The sequence below is a fragment of the Lepus europaeus genome, chromosome 20, assembly GCF_033115175.1.
Source record: "Lepus europaeus isolate LE1 chromosome 20, mLepTim1.pri, whole genome shotgun sequence".
Lineage (NCBI taxonomy): Eukaryota > Metazoa > Chordata > Mammalia > Lagomorpha > Leporidae > Lepus > Lepus europaeus.
The window spans coordinates 55829518-55848927 of record NC_084846.1 but is presented as its reverse complement, the minus strand read 5'-3'; the positions used below and the strand labels follow the sequence as shown (position 1 = coordinate 55848927).

Below are 19410 nucleotides of genomic sequence, written 5' to 3'. Positions count from 1 at the left end.
TAAAAATTAAAAAAAAGAAAAAAGTTAAAAAAAACATTTAAATTCTTATTTATGAAGTCTTCCATCAATCTCAGACTTTAGTCTTCACATAGCCAAATATAGAATTATTGCCATCAATTTGTTCATTAAAAATGCAGAAATGTAATGGATCTACTCTTAAAATTTATTCCCACATATTTTAATAGCCTACTCTAAATAGTTCAATTTTGTTTGCTAGAAGATGGTGTTTTTCATGGTTTTTAGGCTACTATATAAAGTTGGTAATTATTTGGGGGAAATAATTAACATCTGTTTTTCACACAGTAATCCACAGTGAATACAGTTGCATTCACTTTTTCTTAATTTATTGATTCCTATATAATCAATGAGCTATTTGGGGCAAATGACCCAGGGTTATCTCTTTCATTGTAGTTGATCTTAAAGTATTTTTTTTTATTTTTTATTTTTTTTTGACAGGCAGAGTGGACAGTGAGAGAGAGAGAGAGAGAGACAGAGAGAAAGGTCTTCCTTTGCCGTTGGTTCACCCTCTAATGGCCGCCGCGGTAGCGCGCTGCGGCCGGCGCACCGCGCTGTTCCGATGGCAGGAGCCAGGTGCTTCTCCTGGTCTCCCATGGGGTGCAGAGCCCAAACACTTGGGCCATCCTCCACTGCACTCCCTGGCCACAGCAGAGAGCTGGCCTGGAAGAGGGGCAACCGGGACAGGATCGGTGCCCCGACCGGGACTAGAACCGGTGTGCTGGCGCCGCAAGGCGGAGGATTAGCCTGTTGAGCCACGGCGCCGGCTCAACACAAAAGTAATACAATCTCATTAAAAGAATTCTAAGCAAACAATTTTGGTTGTGATGACACTACTATATATTTGTTTAACAATTGTTCTGTTTCCATGCATGCAATGATTTTGACTCAGGTTAAGTGTTGTAGCGCTTTCTTCAATTAGGTAATAACTGTCAAAAGCCGAGGTGGAGTCAAGAGTTTAGATTTCTAGTTTGCCCCTGCCGCCAGCTTGGTGAATGGTTGTGGTGACTTGGATAATCTGTCTGGGTGTCCCTTTCTCCAGTGTGAAAGGCAAGGGTTGGATGAGTTGAGCTCTGAGAATTCTTTTAATAACAAACAGTTTATTTTTCTAATTAATATTGAGGATGAACACCTTTTTAAAAAGATTTATTTTATTTATTTGAAAGGTAGAGTGACAGAGTAAAGACCGAGGAGAAAAACATCTTCCATTCCCTGATTCACTCCCAAAACGGCTGGGGCTGGGTCAGGCCTGGAACTCCATCTGGGTCTCTCACGTGGGTGCAGGGACCCAAGCACTTGCTCATCTTCTGCTGCCTTTGCACGCACATTAGTAGGGAGTTGGATCCGAAGGGGAGCGGACTCAACTCTGATACAGATGCTGATATGGGATGGTGGCGTCCTGCTGTGCCACAACACTAGCCCTGAACATCTTTTAATATGGTAATGAACATTTTCATGTATTTTGTGAATTCATCTTTATACCGTTCTCTTGCTTATCCATTGGGCTGGTTGTCCCTTTTTTTCCCCATTGATTTACAGGAATTCATTACATATTTTGGTTATATTTAGCCAGTTATATGTGTTCATATAACTGTGTGTAAACTGTTGCTTATAGTTTGTCTTTGTTGACAATGTCTTTTGTCAAGCAAAAGGTTTTCATTGTAATGAAAGTTACATTTGTTAGTTTTGTTCTACTATGGTTTCTTCAAACTATTATTTGTGGTTTTGTGTCTTGTTTGTGAAATCATTCTCTACCTCATGGTCATAAGCCATTCTTATTCTTTTCTGAAAGTTTAGAAATTTTGCTGCACTTCTTCAACTTTTAGCCTATTTGGAAATGCTTTTTGCAAACAACTTTTCATAAGAGTCTGCCTTTCTTCCTTATTAACCAATTATAGCAATTTATTAAATCACCTGTCCTTTCTATACTAAGTTGGAAACTTTGCAGCATTTTCTACATAAATATTTACTGTAATATGAGATGGAGTAAAGACAGAGAAATAGATCAATGGGTTAGACTACTTTTTATTTATATAAGGAAACAAATTTCATGTATCTAATATATACTTGACTCTACTGAACAGAAACTCTGTTCAATACAAAGTTTCTATACAGTTGGCTGATCTTTGTGATGGAGAGAAGGCGATTAAATGGAGAAGTGTTGATCTATCCAATAGCAGGGGCTCAGACAATTTAATGGCCTTAGGCAAACATAAAATGTGCCTTGACCCTGAACTTATACTATATAAAACATTTAACTCAAAATTCACAATAGTCCCAAATGTAAGAGCTAAAACTAAAATTTTCTGGAAAACTCATAGGAGAAAATCTTAGTGACTCTGGGTTTAGTAAAGGCTTCTTAAAAATGACACCAAACTAAAAACTCCAAAAGAAAAACCAAGAAGTGGGACTGCATCAAAACTTAAAACTTTTGTTTTGACAAAGGAATTATGTCTCCACTATATAAATAACTTTCACAACTAGTTAAGAAGATTAAAAAAAACAATAAAACTTATAGCCTTTGAATACACTTCATTAAAGAAGCATGGATACCAAATAAAAACATGAAAATATGCTAAACATCATTAGCCATTAGGGAAATATAAATGAGATCTCACTTCACACCTTTGAGAATGGCTAGAATGGCAAAAACTGACTCTACCAGATGTTGGCTAGGATATGAAGGAACTGCAACTCTCCCATACTTGATGGCCTTGCAAAATACTATCATTACCACGGAGATAGCTTGACCGTTTCTCAAAAAATTAAATAATTATGGCCCAAGAGAAAAGAAAGTGTATACTTACATAAAGATTTGTTCATAAATGTTTATAGAATCTTTATTCAAAATAATAAAACACTGGAAACAATATAAATGGCCATCAACAAGTGAATATATAACAAACTCTGGTATATATATCCATGTAATGAAATATAAAGGAACCAACTGGAATATCTGAAATAATAGGAATAAATAGAATTATCTATAATAAATAATTATCTATAATAAATAAATATAATTCTCTATAATAAAGAATAGAGGGGGCAGGCACGTGGCACAGCAGGTGAAAGCCCCCGCCTGCAACGCTGGCATCCCATATGGGCACCGGTTCTATTCCTAGCTGCTCCACTTTGATACAGTTCCCTGCTAATGTGCCTGGGAAAGCAGTGGGGGATGGCCCAAGTGCTTGGGTCCCTGCACCCAGAAGAAGCTCCTGGCTCCTGACTTCAGACTGGCTCAGCTCCAGCTGCTGTGGCTATTTGGGGAGTGAATCAGCAGATAGAAGACCTCTCTCTCTCTCTCTCTCTCTGTCTCTACCTCTCTCTGTAAATCTGTCTTCAAAATCAATAAAAATATTTTTTTTAAAAAAAAGAATAAAGGACTGAACATATAACAGCATATATTAATCTCAAAGTAATTATGCCATCCAAAGAAGCAGGATAGAAGAGCAGCTGTTTATGATTCCATTTTGTATCAGCAGAATCTACAGTGACAGAAAGCAAATGGTCTGGGAAGTCGGTGGGGGTGGGCATGGAGCAAAGGATTACAAGGGGGCTGCAGGAAAGTTCTGGAGGTGACAGATGTGTTCACCATACCGATTCTGGTGATGGTTTTCTAGGTGGTTAAAAACCTTACCAAGTTATACACTTAAATATCTGCAACTTATTTGAGGTCTAGTAAACCACAATAAACTATAAACTGTTTAAAAATGAATATATTCAGACAGAATTACTTTTGATTTATATGAAAGACAGGTATACTAATCATAAAGCAACTAAACATACCTTTTTAAGGAATCAGAGAATTTACCAAGTTTCCAGGATGTTTAAAAGTCTTTAATGGAAAATTCTTATGTGTAAAGAAAACAGTTCTTGGTTAATTGTGGTGAATATACATCAGTTTTCTCATATCATATATCTCCTGCATTAAAATTTTCAATTAACATCATGATTATTTTACTGACATCAGGAAAGGTGGAGAGACATTAATCTCTTAGGCATAGAGAGGAATGCTGGGTGGGTATCTTTTGTTTTTAACCCAGGAAACAGAAAGCCCTAAGAGTCTTTGCTTCCCTTTCTACAAACATTTTCAAACTTTCTTGGTAGAGTCATCTTGGAGTCAGAAAGAAAACTTTTGTCTTCATTATACTTATAACCCCCCAACAATGTTATCACTAAATTTGATAACTCAGATAAATTTGACCTGGTTCTACATGACTTCCTACTGTTTCCAAAACTGTCAATCAATTCCACCAAACAAAAATTTACATTACTATTTTGGAAAAAAAAGCCTGTTTTTATTTAACAACTACAGAGACATGTCTTCTGATTTTCACCAATAAAGAAATAAATCATTTTTACACTTAAAATTGTCATTACTATGTTAAGCCTTTGTTGAAGAATCAAAATGTGAAGTGCACACACTGTGTTAATAGAAATAGAAAACAGCCATCTACTAAGGTCATTGTAGATAACTACCACAGTCTAAATAGGAGAAAATTATTTTTTTCTTGATGCAAATTAATGAAATCCTAAAGAAGATTATCTCTAGAGGACAATTTTAAGAGGACAATGTCATTTTCAGACATATTCTGAAATAACAACAGTTTAATTAAATTTATTTCTCAAAAACCTCAAGCTTCCATTTCTTTGGAGGATAATTTTCACCAGTTTTCTGTTTAATGCCACACATCAAACTCTTATTCGTTACTATTAAGAATGTTAGCGATATTAATAATATAAAAGTGACTATGTTCATTGCTTTTTCATTTTCTGAAAAGACAGTTTTGAAAAGTTCAGTTTTGGTAGATTAAATATATGTCTTAGAAGGCATGTGATAATGACATCCCCTCAGTGATGTTAACAAAGCCACCCAAAGAATCAATAATGACCTCAGCAGGGATATCACATGTCTTCTTCAAGAGAAGAGTTGACCAAGTTAAAAACTGATGCTATAGGAATACATACATTGGAGTCTCTGTACAGTGGGCGCCACACGCAGGGGGTCCTGTGTAGATAATTAATCAATCTCTGGGCATTACACAGACTGTAAAGCCTAACAGCAAAATCCAGATCAAGGGATATCCCCACTGAGACTTTCCAGCAAAAAAATTCTTCACTACAATACCCAGGCCTTTAACACAGCAAACTGAAGATGCTCCACTTCGGAGAAGACGGTCATGGAGGATCAGTGTTTGTTTTTCCTGGTGAGGTCCTAACACAAAGACTAATCTGAAAACTACAGTGACTTCAAGCTTTGCAAAAATCACAGAGTATGGACTGCTGAGCCGGAAAGACATATCGGAAGTCTCTGTGTCCTCCTCTATTGTAGGACAAAGAGAGCTCCTAATGCAGGTGATGATTGGCCCAAAGTTGGCAAATTACAAGCTCTCAGGAGCGGTCCAACCAGCCCATCACATCCATTCATTAAAATGCGCACAACCACTTTGAGCTCTTCTTGTGGATCCTGTTCTGAGCTGTTGACCTTGGTTTTGTATTATTTCAAAATGCAGTTATCCCAGTAAAAATGCTAGAGGTCATAACCCCACCCAACACCAAGACCATTCCATGTAAGACATTCCATGCCTCTGGATATAGCATTCACTACCAAAAAAGCTTCTGGGTATCACTCTGCTCACTGAAGAGAAACTGTTGGTATTGGAGGCAGAGTGATTCAGCCTTTGAATCTCAACCTTGCCCATACAGGCTTACTAAAAACATAGACTTTTGGGCCCTCTGCAGACTTACTGACAAGTATCTCTAAAGTGAGGAAACAGGTACTTTCAGATCAATTCTGGTGATCATTCAGGCTTGAGAGTCAGAGCACCGGGGCTTGGATTTCTTGAAGGCCAGAACTGTATATTTGGAAGCATCCGCACCTAGTGCACAGAACTTATGTAATTAAACAGTGACACACATTCACTGCACACGTTTACTAAGGGCTTGCTGGGTGCCAGGCACTGTGCTAGCTACTTGGGAGGCCCACAGCACTATGCTATTCTTCGTGGTAGTGCGTTAGTGTGACGATGGTACAACAGTTTCAATACAACGTGCTGACCACTGTGTGAGAGGTCGAGCCTCTGAAGGGTTTCGGTCAGGCCTTTGATACGATCTGGTGTCGGCTTTCAGCCTTGCCTGCATGTTTGGTGCCTGAGAACATGCTATTTTCAGTGCTTGGTTTTAGCAGTATTTCTTACATCGACAGTGAGAGGATGCGTCAATGAAAACCTTTTGTGGATTTTTCCCATCGGTCATATTTCTTATTTTCCTCTGATCAGTTTCCTTGGACACATGCAGCACGCTCATCTTTACCCAAATGGAATAGTGGAGGCAAATGCTGCTGGAGCGAGGAATTCTAACCACAGGTGCAGAACACGAGATATCAAAGGCCAAGCCACGAGAGGGGAGAATGAGGAAAAGGATCCCTTGAGAAGTCTCACTCCAAAATGAAATTGAGCTTTTAAAACAGAGACTTCAAGAAGCAAGTTAAAATTCCAATATCTGTCTTGGCGTGTGGAGTACAGAAACGTTCTTGATTTGCCCCAAACCTGACCTGCTGCCCTGATGTCTGGCTGACAACAACATAGCTGGCTGACCCAGGTTTCGCCCATCCCTTGAACCAAACAGGAACTTCGTAAAACATCTGGAAGATCACTGGAAAATATTTTCCTCCCTTTCTCCTGGTGAACTCCTGGACTGCTCTGAGGAAAGCTATGTGGAGTCCCAGGGGAGAGAGCTCAATTTTCCTACATTTATGTTTCTTTATGAGCACCTCTCTGTGAGTGCGGGCCCAGGAAGAAATGATGAGCACAGAGGAGCCCTTGATTTGGGAACGGTGGTGTAAGCAGATGCTTCTCCTGCCCCATTACCTGTGAGGCAATGGGGCAGGAGAAGCAGCACTGGATTCAGACTTAGAAGTCCTCATTCATGAGCCCTATTCTAGGTAGCCATTCTAACCAAGCTGCTGAATGAGCGGAGAAGCACACAAATGCAGGACTGCCAGCTAGGTCCGATGGAGTTTATGTCACCACACATGAAGCCAAATGCAGCAGTCACAGAACCCGAGAGTCAGGTTTACTACTCTACAGGGACAAAGATATCCCAGGTGATGAGCAGGATGCTCAGCCACTGCTAGGTGCTCACAGTCTGAGACCCAGAGAGTGATAAACTGTGAACCACACAGGCAATGCACAGAAGGAGTCCTCTGGTGTTGGATTCTGCATGAAGAAGCTGGGACCAGAGCCGACTCTTGGATGGTGAAGGGGGTTTGGATGGGTAGAACAGAGGGGAAGAGAGCATCTCAAGTCACAGGCTGAGAAATAGCTCAAAGGTGGCATGGATCGTGTTGCTAATTCTTCTGCAACAGTCAGCGGATCCAGATGACTGGTGGAAGGGCTGGGAGTTGAGGGAGCATGTAGGCCTTGGGTGGGCAGGGGAATAGGACTGGTTTGCAGGGAACAAGAGCTGCTAGAGTTCTCAAATCTAAGAGCAGTATTCTGGGGGGCTGGTCTGGCAGAGTGGATGTCTCCCACCTACCTCTGGCCCAGCTCTTGCTCCTCCTATGGCGGCTGAGGTTGGATGGAAATCCAGTTGACATTTTTGCTGCTCTCCCAGGTGAACAGATATGCAGACAGGTGGGGCAGCCCCCTCACACACTCTCTTGTCTGAAAATTAACCAACATGAGGAAGACTACACCACACCCTGGAAAACAAACCAAGTCCCTCTTCCCTCTAATATGATTTGCCAGATGACAGAGGATCCCAATCCCTGTCATTAGTGAGATACTTTAATTGACTTTCAGTGGCAATAATAAGTAACTGGAGTTTAGGCTTGTAGAATTTCCTTCCTAATTGTCACTGTTAAACTACTCATTACTGGGATAAATAGCACAGCGCTTTATTCAAGCCATTTCCTCCATGAGTGAATTCCAGCAGAAGCTCCTGGCATCACAGGCCCCTCAGAGGGCTGTGGGAGGGGGCGGGGATTGAGCATGGGGATGCACCGTGCAGAGAGCTGCTCAGGCTGGGTGACTGTTGATTGAATGAGCAAGCCACCCGTTTCCAGCCCTGACACACTTCCTAGCGCTTCGGATTTAAAAGGCTGTAGAAAGGATAATTGACCACAGCTTGTCAGCACGAGAGATTTACTGTCATTAGCACAAACTCAGATGAATTACTTTAATATCAGGGAATATAAAAAATGGTCACAGAGTTTCCTTTCTCGGTATGTTAAGAGGACTTAAACAGCTTTTCACGCTTCTCTTCTGCGTTTGGGTATAAAGGAGGGAGGAAGTAGTAAGGGCCCAAGAGAGGGAGAGGAAGGAAAGAGAGGGATTAACTTGGCAGAGGTAGAAAAAGGCAGATCTCAAAGTCTCAGATCCAAGTGAACAGATCTCTTCAAAGTGGCTTGTTTCAGGGTGGTATAAAAATGAAACATTCAGTTTTATGAAAGTTCCCGATATTGATTTCTATTTTCCAGTATTCTATTCTTTTAGAAAGTTCTATTACAACTTTGGTTCTCTGTATTTTGGTTCAATTGTAGAGAGAAAGAACTAGGAATACTGCAAGGCAGAGTCTAAAACTTTTATTAAACCATAGACTCTAGCTTGGGAGACTGGAATTGTTTCATTCAGAGCCAGGTAAAAGTTGCCCTTGATGTATTCTGTTTTGCTTTGTTTTCCTTTTGAACTGTCCAGTTTTCCAAAGATTGTGGCTAAGACAGCCAGGGCCCAGGCACAAAGACCGTCTAGAACCTGGAGCAGTTTATTTTCATTTTGCGTCCCTTTAGTTCTTTGTGCAAAAATATTTGCCTCCTAACTCTTAGAACCCAGTGCGAGCCGCTACGGGCAATTATTTCATTTTGATTTTCGGAAGGAGGGCTTCGTTTCTGTGTGATGGCTGAATCTAGACTTGCTCTGTGATCTGTCCCCTGCCTCCACGAAGATACAAACACAGGGCCGGTTCCTGTTGCTACTGTAACTGAAGTGGAACTAATCTCGCTTGTTTCTGTGTGGCTCAGCACTGCGGGTTAAAATCTGCCGGTGCGGTTGCCAATTACTATTGCTCTATTAGTCCCCAGCCCAAGGTAGCTGCTCTTTTGAGAGTTAGTTCCCCCTTTTTATTTCTCTAGCATGTTGTGACGTACCTGAGAAGTGAAAATAATGGAAATTCCCTCCAGAACGGAGAGGAGGAAGCTGTCAAATCCAGCAGCCTCTTTGGCTGCTGGGTATTCGATTGCTTCCTTTGCACCACTGAAAGCCACCGCACCGACTTGGAGGGAAGTGAACACGGTGCAGTGTCGCCTCATTAGTAGCTATCTTGTTTAAAACATAGGAACAACAACAAGCTAATGGCACCACCAGCTGCTGCCTCTTCTCACTCCAGCCCATTCGCCCCAGGGTTGTCCGTGTGTGGGCTCCACCCAAGGAACGTCTGGTGGCTAACATCTGCACTTAGCTGTTGCCTTGCCGATATCCCAGGAGTCCGCTGATGCTTTGTCTCAAATTGCTTTGAAAGAGTCATAGTTTGAGCTTGCTAATTCCATTTCAGAATTCAAATGTAGCAGAACCCTTTGCCCTCTAGCTCTTTGTCCAGACTTCATGTGTTTCTGTGTTACAAAGACATTACATTTATATAGAAAGAAGGGGGAAGCACCTGGCTCCTGGCTTCGGATCAGGGGCCATAACGGCCATTTGGGGGGGTGAACCAACCGAAAAGGAAGACCTTTCTCTCTCTCTCTCTCTCTCACTGTCTAACTCTGCCTGTCAAAAAAAAAAAAAAAAAAAAAAAAAGAGAGAGAGAGAAATTTAAGTAAACTCAAAATTGTCAAAACCCAGGGATAAAATGCCTTTGCTTTGCCATCCCTCTGAAACTGGCAGTAGCAGAACTGCCTTATCACTGCAAAATGCGTGTGAAATGACAACCCTCACATGAGAGAAAGGGAAATGGCAAGAAATAGCCGTGTACCTGACCTGGTTACATTACTGCATGATAGTCATCGCCATAGCCAGGGCTCCTTTCATGTTCTCTAACACAGATTGGGTCCAGGCCTGACCAGGGTGACAACACTGCCTCTCAAACGGATACCATGGGTCCTTTTAAATAAAACCTTCATGTCCCCATCTCTGTTCACGGTGTAGCTTGAACTGTCCTGCCACACGCCTGGCGGAGTGTCTCAGACCCAGGCCGGTCAGAAATGAGCGGCGCATCAGATGGGAGATGCTTGCGCAAGGTTGGGAGGATCAGATTGTGGGCGGAAGTGTCTTTAAATTTAAATATGCACCATACCACCAGGAAAGGCTTCCTGTCTCTCTCCAGGGATGGCTTAGCCTGGATGGCAGGTTAGAAGCGGGTTTGAAATTTGCAGAAAGAGGAAAGGCAGGAAGGCTGGAAGGCAGGCAGACAGGCAGGCAAGCATCAAAGAAAGAGAGAAAAAAAAAATACAATGTTGGATTAAGTTTCTATGCCTGTCCCGATTTTTGCAATGCAATGCTAAATGACATGTACTGAATGTCTCACTCTGCTGTTTCCTAGTGAGTAAACGCATTTCTGAATCAGAAGGCATGTGGTAGGAACATGGGCATGGCCCCCTGGCTTTCCTCTGCCTTGGGGGACATGGCACTCATCGCTTGGCTGACAGCTCAGCTCCTCTTTCTGGCATCAGAGAGACCACCAATCCACAGCACCCGGAACATGCACTGGGGAAGGCAAGGGAGGGGGCTGGCAAATGAGGCGAGGGGTGTTGGAGTGACACCAGTGGGAAAACTCCAGGGCTTTTCTAGTTATGATTTCCCCTCATCTTCATTCCATCACTGAACTTCTGTAAGCACAGAGGGGCTTTTCAGTAACTACAACAGGTCCCTGGAACTTTGTGGTACAGCTTTTCATGGTTGACTTCAATATAGTCATCCCTCAATATCCACAGGGGACTGACTAGTTCCAGAACCCACTCCTGCAGATCCCCAAATCCACAGATACTCAAATCACTTACATGATATGTGTAGTGTTTGCATGTAACTGACACACATCTGCCTATATGCTTTAACTCATTTCTAGGTTACTTAAAATACCTACTACAATGTAAATGCTATGTGAATAATTGTTGTAGGTATACTGTATTGTTTAGGGAATAATGACAGGGAAAAGTTCATATGTGTTCCATCCAGATGCAATGCTTTTTCTACTTGTTCTTCAGTCCACAGTTCATTGAATCTGAGGAGGCATGGATACAGAGTGCTGCCTGCGTGTTTCAACTTCTCATTGATGCATATGTATTCCCTATTGTGTATGTCCTCTAAAATTTAAGTATTTTTTATTCTCTTGAAAAGCAGTTTATACAATGCAAAAAGTTATAAAGTGAAAATGACTCCTACTCTTACTACCTGGTGATAATCCATTTAATATTTCATAAAATATCTAAGAGTTGTCTATGTATGTTTACAAATAAAACACGTAAGTTTAAGCAAACATATAGTTCTTTCAAAAGACTTGCTTCATTTGGAATCCTACTGTGTCCAAGTTGCCATACCCATAACTATGTTCAAGCTCACTCTCTCCAATGGTTTCATCAGTCTCTCAAATGACACCATCATTCTCCCATACAATGTTTCTCTTAAAACAATCATTCTATATTATTTCATTGTTATAAGGGACTCTACAGCTTACACACTTAAAAATATACCTTTGCACATTTTATGATATCATTACAATAAATTTATAGTAGACTTGTTGATTTGAAGACAATACATGTTTGAAATTTGGATGTATGTTTTTGTGTTCCTTTTAGAAAAAGATAAAAATGATAAACATCATGGAAGCATCCACAGTTGATTTTTAAGGGAATGTTTACATATTTGTTTCTTGTCTTTATGTAGTATAGAAAAAAATAATTACTATGGAAGATTCTTCTAGAAAGTTCCTCTAGAAAGAAGGCATGATCTATTTGGATGACTATTTTGTCTAGTTAGCCATCCTATAGTTCCTGGATTTTAATTATGATTTGCCAATAAAAGGTAAAATTATCGATCATTTCTTTAGGCTTATTGGTGAATTTAAGTTGTAATTTTGTGATTTCAAACTCTTTTCGGTGGCTGTAGTGACTTTGGGGTAAGCAAATATATTGGATATGTCTTGGGGTTAATGGTACAAAATAGTTGGACGATGCCTAAGAACAGTGTGTTGTGAATGCAAGCCAGAGGCATTGGAGGGTGGCTCATTCCTGTTCACTCTAAAGATGGGATCGCATCCCTGGGCCAGCAGCAGGCAGTGTATACATCAAAGCCAATACATGTAGGAAGGTATATGCCTTGCACACACACACACACACAGAGATTTTAAAAACTCCTAGCCTATTGCTAAAGAAATTTCTAATCAGGACAGGCAGACTAAAGATATAATGTGTGAGTTGGGGCAGAGGTGGAGGAAGAATTATTGTAACTAAAAAGCATGGGAAACCTTGGCATGTGGTGGGGAAGACTGGGGACAGTAGCTGCTTTTCTCAGAAATCACCAAATCTAGGCTTTTCAGACATCAGAAAAATAACTAAATTAAAGCAAACAATGTAGTCCCTGTGGCAAAACTGAATCTCAGACACAAAATAAACAGTTGTATAAATTCAACCAGTTTTTGAACGTTACTGATTTCACTGTATAGTGTATGTGCATAGCTGTGAGTTTGCTTAGATTTCATTGTTCAGTAGGAGGAAGACATACATCATACAGCCTGATAATATTCTATCATGAAGCTCAGTCCTTTAAACGTGAAATCACAGCCAACCCCTCTGGGTACAAACACAAGACATGAGAACTAATCCAGCTTCACCACCATCATCATCTGTTATCTGGGCCCTTCATTAATATTTATGGAGCCCATAAACTAAGTACAGATCCCTCCATCACTTAGGGAGTCAACACAGTGCTCTCTAAATAGTTTAATCTTGGTTTATAATGGAAAAGCAAAATGTTAAAAATGCTTCCCCAAAAATGTGCCTCTAGATGGTCTACAGGGCTTTCAAAAATTCACTTTTCCTGAATAGAGAACCCATGTCCTATTCTAAAATAACCCTGCAGAAAATTTTGGCTCTTGTCCTTATCTAAATAATCTTGTTTTAAAAACCATATCCCAGAGGGATAATATTCTTTGTCTCTCATCCTGTCTTGTTTTCTTATGCAGAGAGGATGAAGGAGTTAAAGAAAAACCCTACTATTTGCTTGGCACCTTGCATGTGCCAGGCACTGTGAATTATTTTACACATGTCAAACCATTCGACGCCACAGTCTCATAAGGGAAATTGCATTATCCAGCTCCAGAGAAGGTAAGTTGTTTAAAGTTGTACATGCTTCAATACTTGGTGGAGAAGACCTTAGACACAGAGAGTGTGATGCCATGACGTGTGCTTATCTCCTGAGCTACCTGAGAAAGCAACAGAATTCTCAGGACAGAGAAAATAAGGTCCAGAGTCATATAGCAATATATACATGCTGCACACAGTGCTGTCAAATGTGTTGCTTACTCACCTACTGGGATTCCATTCTGTGCTCTGTATCTCAGCAGGGAGCAGAAGAAGTAAGATGTCTGGGTTTTGGTCTCTGCCCTTGGAGACTTTCCAGGCTTCCAGTCCAGATTGCATCAACTGACTGTCTCAAGGACAGTCATGGGCAACACACGTTCATCACCAGACCAGCTGAGAGGACTCACAAGAGAGGAGTTTGTAAATACCAGCTGCCTTCTCGCACAACAATGACAAGCAGATGTGCAACACAAGTTCTCCTCAAATTATGAAACATATACATGTTCAATTACTTCTCAACAGCATTCTCCCATGCACATCTCATCTGTATTGACTAGCTATCTCTTTGGAAACCAGATAGAAATTGAACCCCAAAAGATTAGACACAGAACAGATGAGCATCTTAGGATAAGCAATAATCACTAATCAATCTGTTAGACTGCAGGTGACAACATGCCATTGATGAACACTTGCAAGTTTGTGAGATAGTTGCCCCATATATAGATATTGTGCATCTAGAAGCACTGTTTGTGAGCAGAAATCTATCTCTTGAGTACTTCTTATGTACAGGGGGCTTTGTAGGGGCTATAAAGGACAGATCAGGATTCATATGAAACCTAAAGAAATAATAAATCCCACCATAAATCAACTGATACAAATAAACTGATACCAGAATAGAATTAGGGTGTTGGAGGGAGTGAAAGCACTGAAGATGGAGTACATGCTCTGATTGCTTTTATTACTTCCTTTTGAGTAAGCCTTTCTAAGTTTTGCATTTGTGCAAACACTTGTTGAATACCTATTTTGAGTTCAGCACCATTACAAGAAAACAAATAAAGCATGGATGGAGGTACCTTTTCCCCACATCCTCACCAGTATTTGTTGCTTATTGATTTCTGTATGAGAGCCATTCTAACTGGAGTGAGATAAAACCTCATCATGGTTTTGATTTGCATTTTCCTGATGGCTAGTGATTCTGAGCATTTTCTCAAGTGTCTATTGGCCATTTAAATTTCCTCTTTTGAAACATGCCTGTTCAAGTTCTTTGCCCATTTCTTAACTGGATTGTTTGTTTTTTTGTTGTTGAATTTTGTGAGTACTCAATAGATTTTAGATGTTGACCCTTTATCAGCTGCATAGTTAGCAAATATTTTCTCCCATTTGTTGGTTGCCTCTTCACTTTGCTGAGTGTTTCTTTGGCAGTGCAGAGCTTCTCAGCTTGATGTAATCCCATTTGTCAATTTTGACTTTGATTGCCTGTGCTTCTGGGGTCTTTTCCAAAAGATTTTTGCCTATGCCAATGTCTTGCAGAGTTTCCCCAATGTTCTCTATTAATTTGATGGTATTGGGTCATATAGATTTAGGTCTCTGATGCATTTTTGAGTGGATTTTTGTGTAAGGTGTAAGGTATGGGCCTAGTTCCATACTTCTGCATGTGGAGATTCAGTTTTCCAGCACCATTTGTTAAAGAGATTGTTCTTGCTCCAGGGATTGATTTCATCTCCTTTGTCAAAAATAAGTTGGCTGTAGATGCATGGATTGATTTCTGGAGTTTCTGTTCTGTTCTACCTGGCTGTTTTCATTATAACTTCCCGAAAGTATTTCTTGAAATCAGGTATTATGATGCCATCAGTTTTGCTTTTGTTGTATAAGATTGTTTTAGCTATTCAGGGTCCCTTTTGTTTCCATATGAATTATAGCATCATTCTTTCCTAGATCTGTGAAGAATGTCATTCGTATTTTGATTGAGATTGCATTGAACCTGTAAATTGCTTTTGGTAGTATGGACATTTTAATGATGTTGATTCTTAAATCCATGAACATGGAAGATTTTTCCATTTTTTAATGTCTTTTTCTATTTCTTCCTTTAGTGTTTTGTAATTTTCATTGTAAAGATCTTTGACATCCTTGGTTAAATTTATTCCAGGGTTCACTGTTGTTGGGAATGTAAACTGGTGCAGCCACTATGGAAGACAGTATGGAGCTACCTCAGAAATCTGACTATAGACCTACCATATGATCTAGCCATTCCACTCCTGGGAATTTACCCAAACCAAAAGAAATTAGCATATGAAAGAGTTCTCTATACCCCATGTTCATTGCAGCACATTTCACAATAGCTAAGATATGGAATCAACCCAGACTAGGTTGATTGGATAAAGAAATTATGGTATATATCCACCATGGAATACTACTCAGTTGTAAAAAAAAAAATGAAATCCTGTATTTTGCAACAAGATGGATGCAACTGGAAACCATTATACTTAGTGAAATAAGCCAGTCCCAAAAGACAGATATCATATGTTTCCCTGATCTGAGATAAATAATAGAGTACCTCAAATATAATGTAGTGAAGTGGACATTTTGAGATTTGATGATTGTTTACAGCCCTTGTCTCTTCCATTGAGGAACAGTGGTTTTTTTTTTTTTCTTCATGCTACTTGTTGAACTCTTTTATTTAGCATAAGGTTAACTATATAATCATTTTGCAAACTGAAAATAGATCCTTGTAAAAATTAAGAGTGGGAATGTGAGAGGGAGGGAGAAGAAAGGCTGGAGTGTGGGTGGGAAGGAAGCTACTGGGGGAAGTATCACTATGTTCTAAATCTGTATAAATGACATACATGAAGCCTGCATAACTTAAATAAAATTTTAAAAATAGATGCATGGTGAAACAGAAATAGAATGATCACCCCAAATAGTTAATCTTGCTAGAGGCAGGATCCAAAGACTACAGAATCTACTGAAGAGGTGACTTTGGTTTGGATCTCACTGGCTGGGGCTATGTCACATGATACTGGACTTTGTAGGCTCCAGAAGTTTGAGAAATAAATTTGTTTTCTTCATAAATTGCCCAGGCTGTGGTGCAACTCAAAATGGACTGACAAACTCTGTCCAAGAAGAAGAGAAAGACCATTATGGAAAGATGTGCTTTTAAAAATACAAAGCCCAGGGCCGGTGCTGTGGCATAGCAGGTAAAGCCGCTGCCTACAGTGCCGGCATCCCATATGGGCGCTGGTTCTAGTCTTGGTTGCTCCACCTCATATCCAGCTCTCTGCTATGGCCTGGGAAAACAGTAGAAGATGGCCCAGGTCCTTGGGCCCCTGCACCCATTTGGGAGACCTGGAAGAAGTTCCTGGTTCCTAGCTTTGGATTGGTGCAGCTCCAGCCATTGTGGCCAATTGGAGAGTGAACCAACCGATGCAAGACCTCTCTCTGTGACTCTGTCTTTCAAATAAACAAAATAAATCTTTTTTTAAAAAAAATAAATTAAATAGCCGATGCCATTGAACCCTAACCATCTGTCAGTCTTTGTTTAGTGGCCTGGCAGTCCACACATTGTCTTGAGGATGTCTAAGTGACTCAGCATTTCCTGAACTTTTGTGGTTGTTTCTGGAATGAATTCCAATGCTTAGCTCACACCTGAGAGTCGGCACTCCAGACTCCCTAACTTTGGCTTCCCCTTCTTTTGGTCATCTGCTAAAGATGGCTGCCTACTTGTTGATTCATTCCCTACAAATAACTGGTCAACAAAATACGATGATACCCTTTGCACACCATTCTGGTCTTCTTTTCCTTCTCCAGTGCAGACCTACCTACCTTTTTTCTACCTCAAGCCATTACCTAGCATGAGACGTGCTCCAATAAGTCCAGGGGTGATTGTGCTATGGTGGGAAACATCTAGAACTCCAATAAAAAAAGATTTGTTGCAAGAATGGGAAAATTATTATAGTCTCAGAATGACTTAACTGAAATCAATTTCAGTGAATTAATTAATTTTATTCCTGATGATTTTATTTTCTGCCTGAACAAAACTAATATTTTAATTTTGTTTACAAATCTGCCACTGCTGGGCACCACAGCTGGAGTTGGTCACTGAGGCACAATCTTTCCTCCTGCAGCTGTGGTCTTGATTATGAAAGAATGGGGAGAATCACTCCTCATATTGTCTGTTGTCTACCACAGAGCCTCCTCCATTCCACCCAGCTAAGTTATCTTTCCAAAGAAGAACCAAGTCAGGAATAGTAAGGGTCAGTACTCAATTTGAGCTTACTATGACCCTTGAGCTTTCTGAGCATCATATCTATATTAGATTATTAATGCCTATACACAGCATCATCCTTTATAACTCCAAGGAAGCCGGGGAGAGGAACTGCTGATCAGAACTGCGATAGTGGCCACTGCCAGACTGTGGGGACTTTTAATGCCAAACAGTTGCTCTCATTAGGAGGCAATTTTGACAATGTCTGGAGACACTTTTGGCTGCCTCCTCTGGGGAAAGAATACTACTGGTATCTAGTGGGTAGGGGCAAAGGATGCTGGTAAATATCCTACAATGCCTAGGCCAGTCTCACAACAGAGTTACCCAGCCCTCATTGTCATTAATGCGGAAGTGGAGAAATACCTGTGTCGCATGATTCCAATGCTTCGCCCAGACTTCCTGAATTCAGTGCTGCTTCTGCAACTTCATAGCTGTGGACTTGGGGGTTGGTTGCTTCACCTCTTTATGCCTCGGCTTCCTCATCTTTAAAATAGAAATGACATCATCGGGGTTGATACATGATTAAATACAGTAACATAAACAAAATGCCTAGCTCGGGGTCTGGCACTTAGTGAGTGCTCCATGCGTTAGCCACTGTTTTTGTTGCAGAAGCAAATGAATATTCTCTTTACTCTAGCTAAAACCTTGCAAGGACGTCTTCAATTCATGCTGTTTGAGGGGATGGTTTTTCTCCATCTTCACCCTAAGGAGACCTCCCTATGTAGGACATTCCTAACAAGGAACTGAGGAAGTTTTCTTAGCTGTGTTTGTGTTTCAGTGGACTGCCTCTTTGGTGCATTTTCTGCACTTAGCTTTTACAATAGAAGCCACTGTCCCCGGTCCTGTCCTTGCATTTGTGGACTTGCTGTCTCCATGCTTACCTTCCAAGGCTAAGGCTGTCCAGTTGCTGCCCCTGCATCACCACATCACATGGTTTTGGAGAGAAGGAGTCCGCTATGGCTTCATTCAGACCTGTGACCTTCCCCAGGACTACTACGTTTCTCCTTTTAGAGAAGAAAAGCCATGCTGCTTAATCAGCTGGCAGAATTAGGGGTGGGTATCATTGGAGCGATCTAGGAACGAGATGGGGGGAGTGATGCTAACTTGCTTGAGCTTTGGGAATTTAGATAGCCTCCAGGCTCCCACTTTCCAGTTCTTTGCACTCCCCACTAGAGAAATGTCAGTGGGCCAGTTACAACTGCATCTCAGGTCTTCATAATCTCATATAAGTATCACTGTGTCAGTGTTGGAGTCCCACTCTGAACTGGGTGCACCACCATGATGCAGAGCACTGAGCATTTGAGAAGGCCTGTTAGAAAATTCTCCTGAAGGGGCCGGCGCTGTGGCCTAGTGGGTAAAGCCACCGCCTGCAGTGCCATCCTCCCATATGGGCACTGGTTCGACTCCCGGCTGCTGCACTTCCGATCCAGCTCACTGCTATAGCCTGGGAAAGCAGTGGAAGGTAGCCCAAGTGCTTGGGTCCTTGCACCTATGTGGGAGATCTGGAAGAAGCTCCTGGCTCTTGGCTTCTGAAACACCCAGCTCCAGTCATTGCAGCCATCTGGGAAGTAAACCAGCAAATGGAAGACCTTTCTCTCTCTCTGCCTTTGCCTCTCTGTAACTCTGCCTTTCAAATAAATAAATAAATCTTTAAAAAGAAAAGAAAATTCTCCTGAAGAGAAGAAGTTTGGTCCATGTGACCTGGCAAGGCAAGTTCAAGGTTGTGGTGGCCAGGAGTAGTTCTGGGTATGGCATGGTGCCTGCCACCAAGTGTCTATGAAGATGTGTCTTCTCTGAGCCTCTCTGAAACATTTGTTTCAGGAAAACTTGGTAAAACTTTGTGCCC

General features: G+C 41.0%; 1 long non-coding RNA gene across 1 annotated transcript; it reads right to left on the bottom strand.

Moving 5' to 3' along the window:
• Positions 1–13216: 13216 nt before the first annotated feature.
• On the bottom strand, positions 13217–18042 carry LOC133749003 (uncharacterized). The gene is made up of 3 exons (XR_009864563.1): positions 17928–18042; positions 13530–13705; positions 13217–13425 (listed from the first exon to the last, which is right to left on the bottom strand). It is a non-coding gene; the product is annotated as an uncharacterized LOC133749003 (long non-coding RNA).
• Between the last annotated feature and the right edge of the window lie 1368 nt (positions 18043–19410).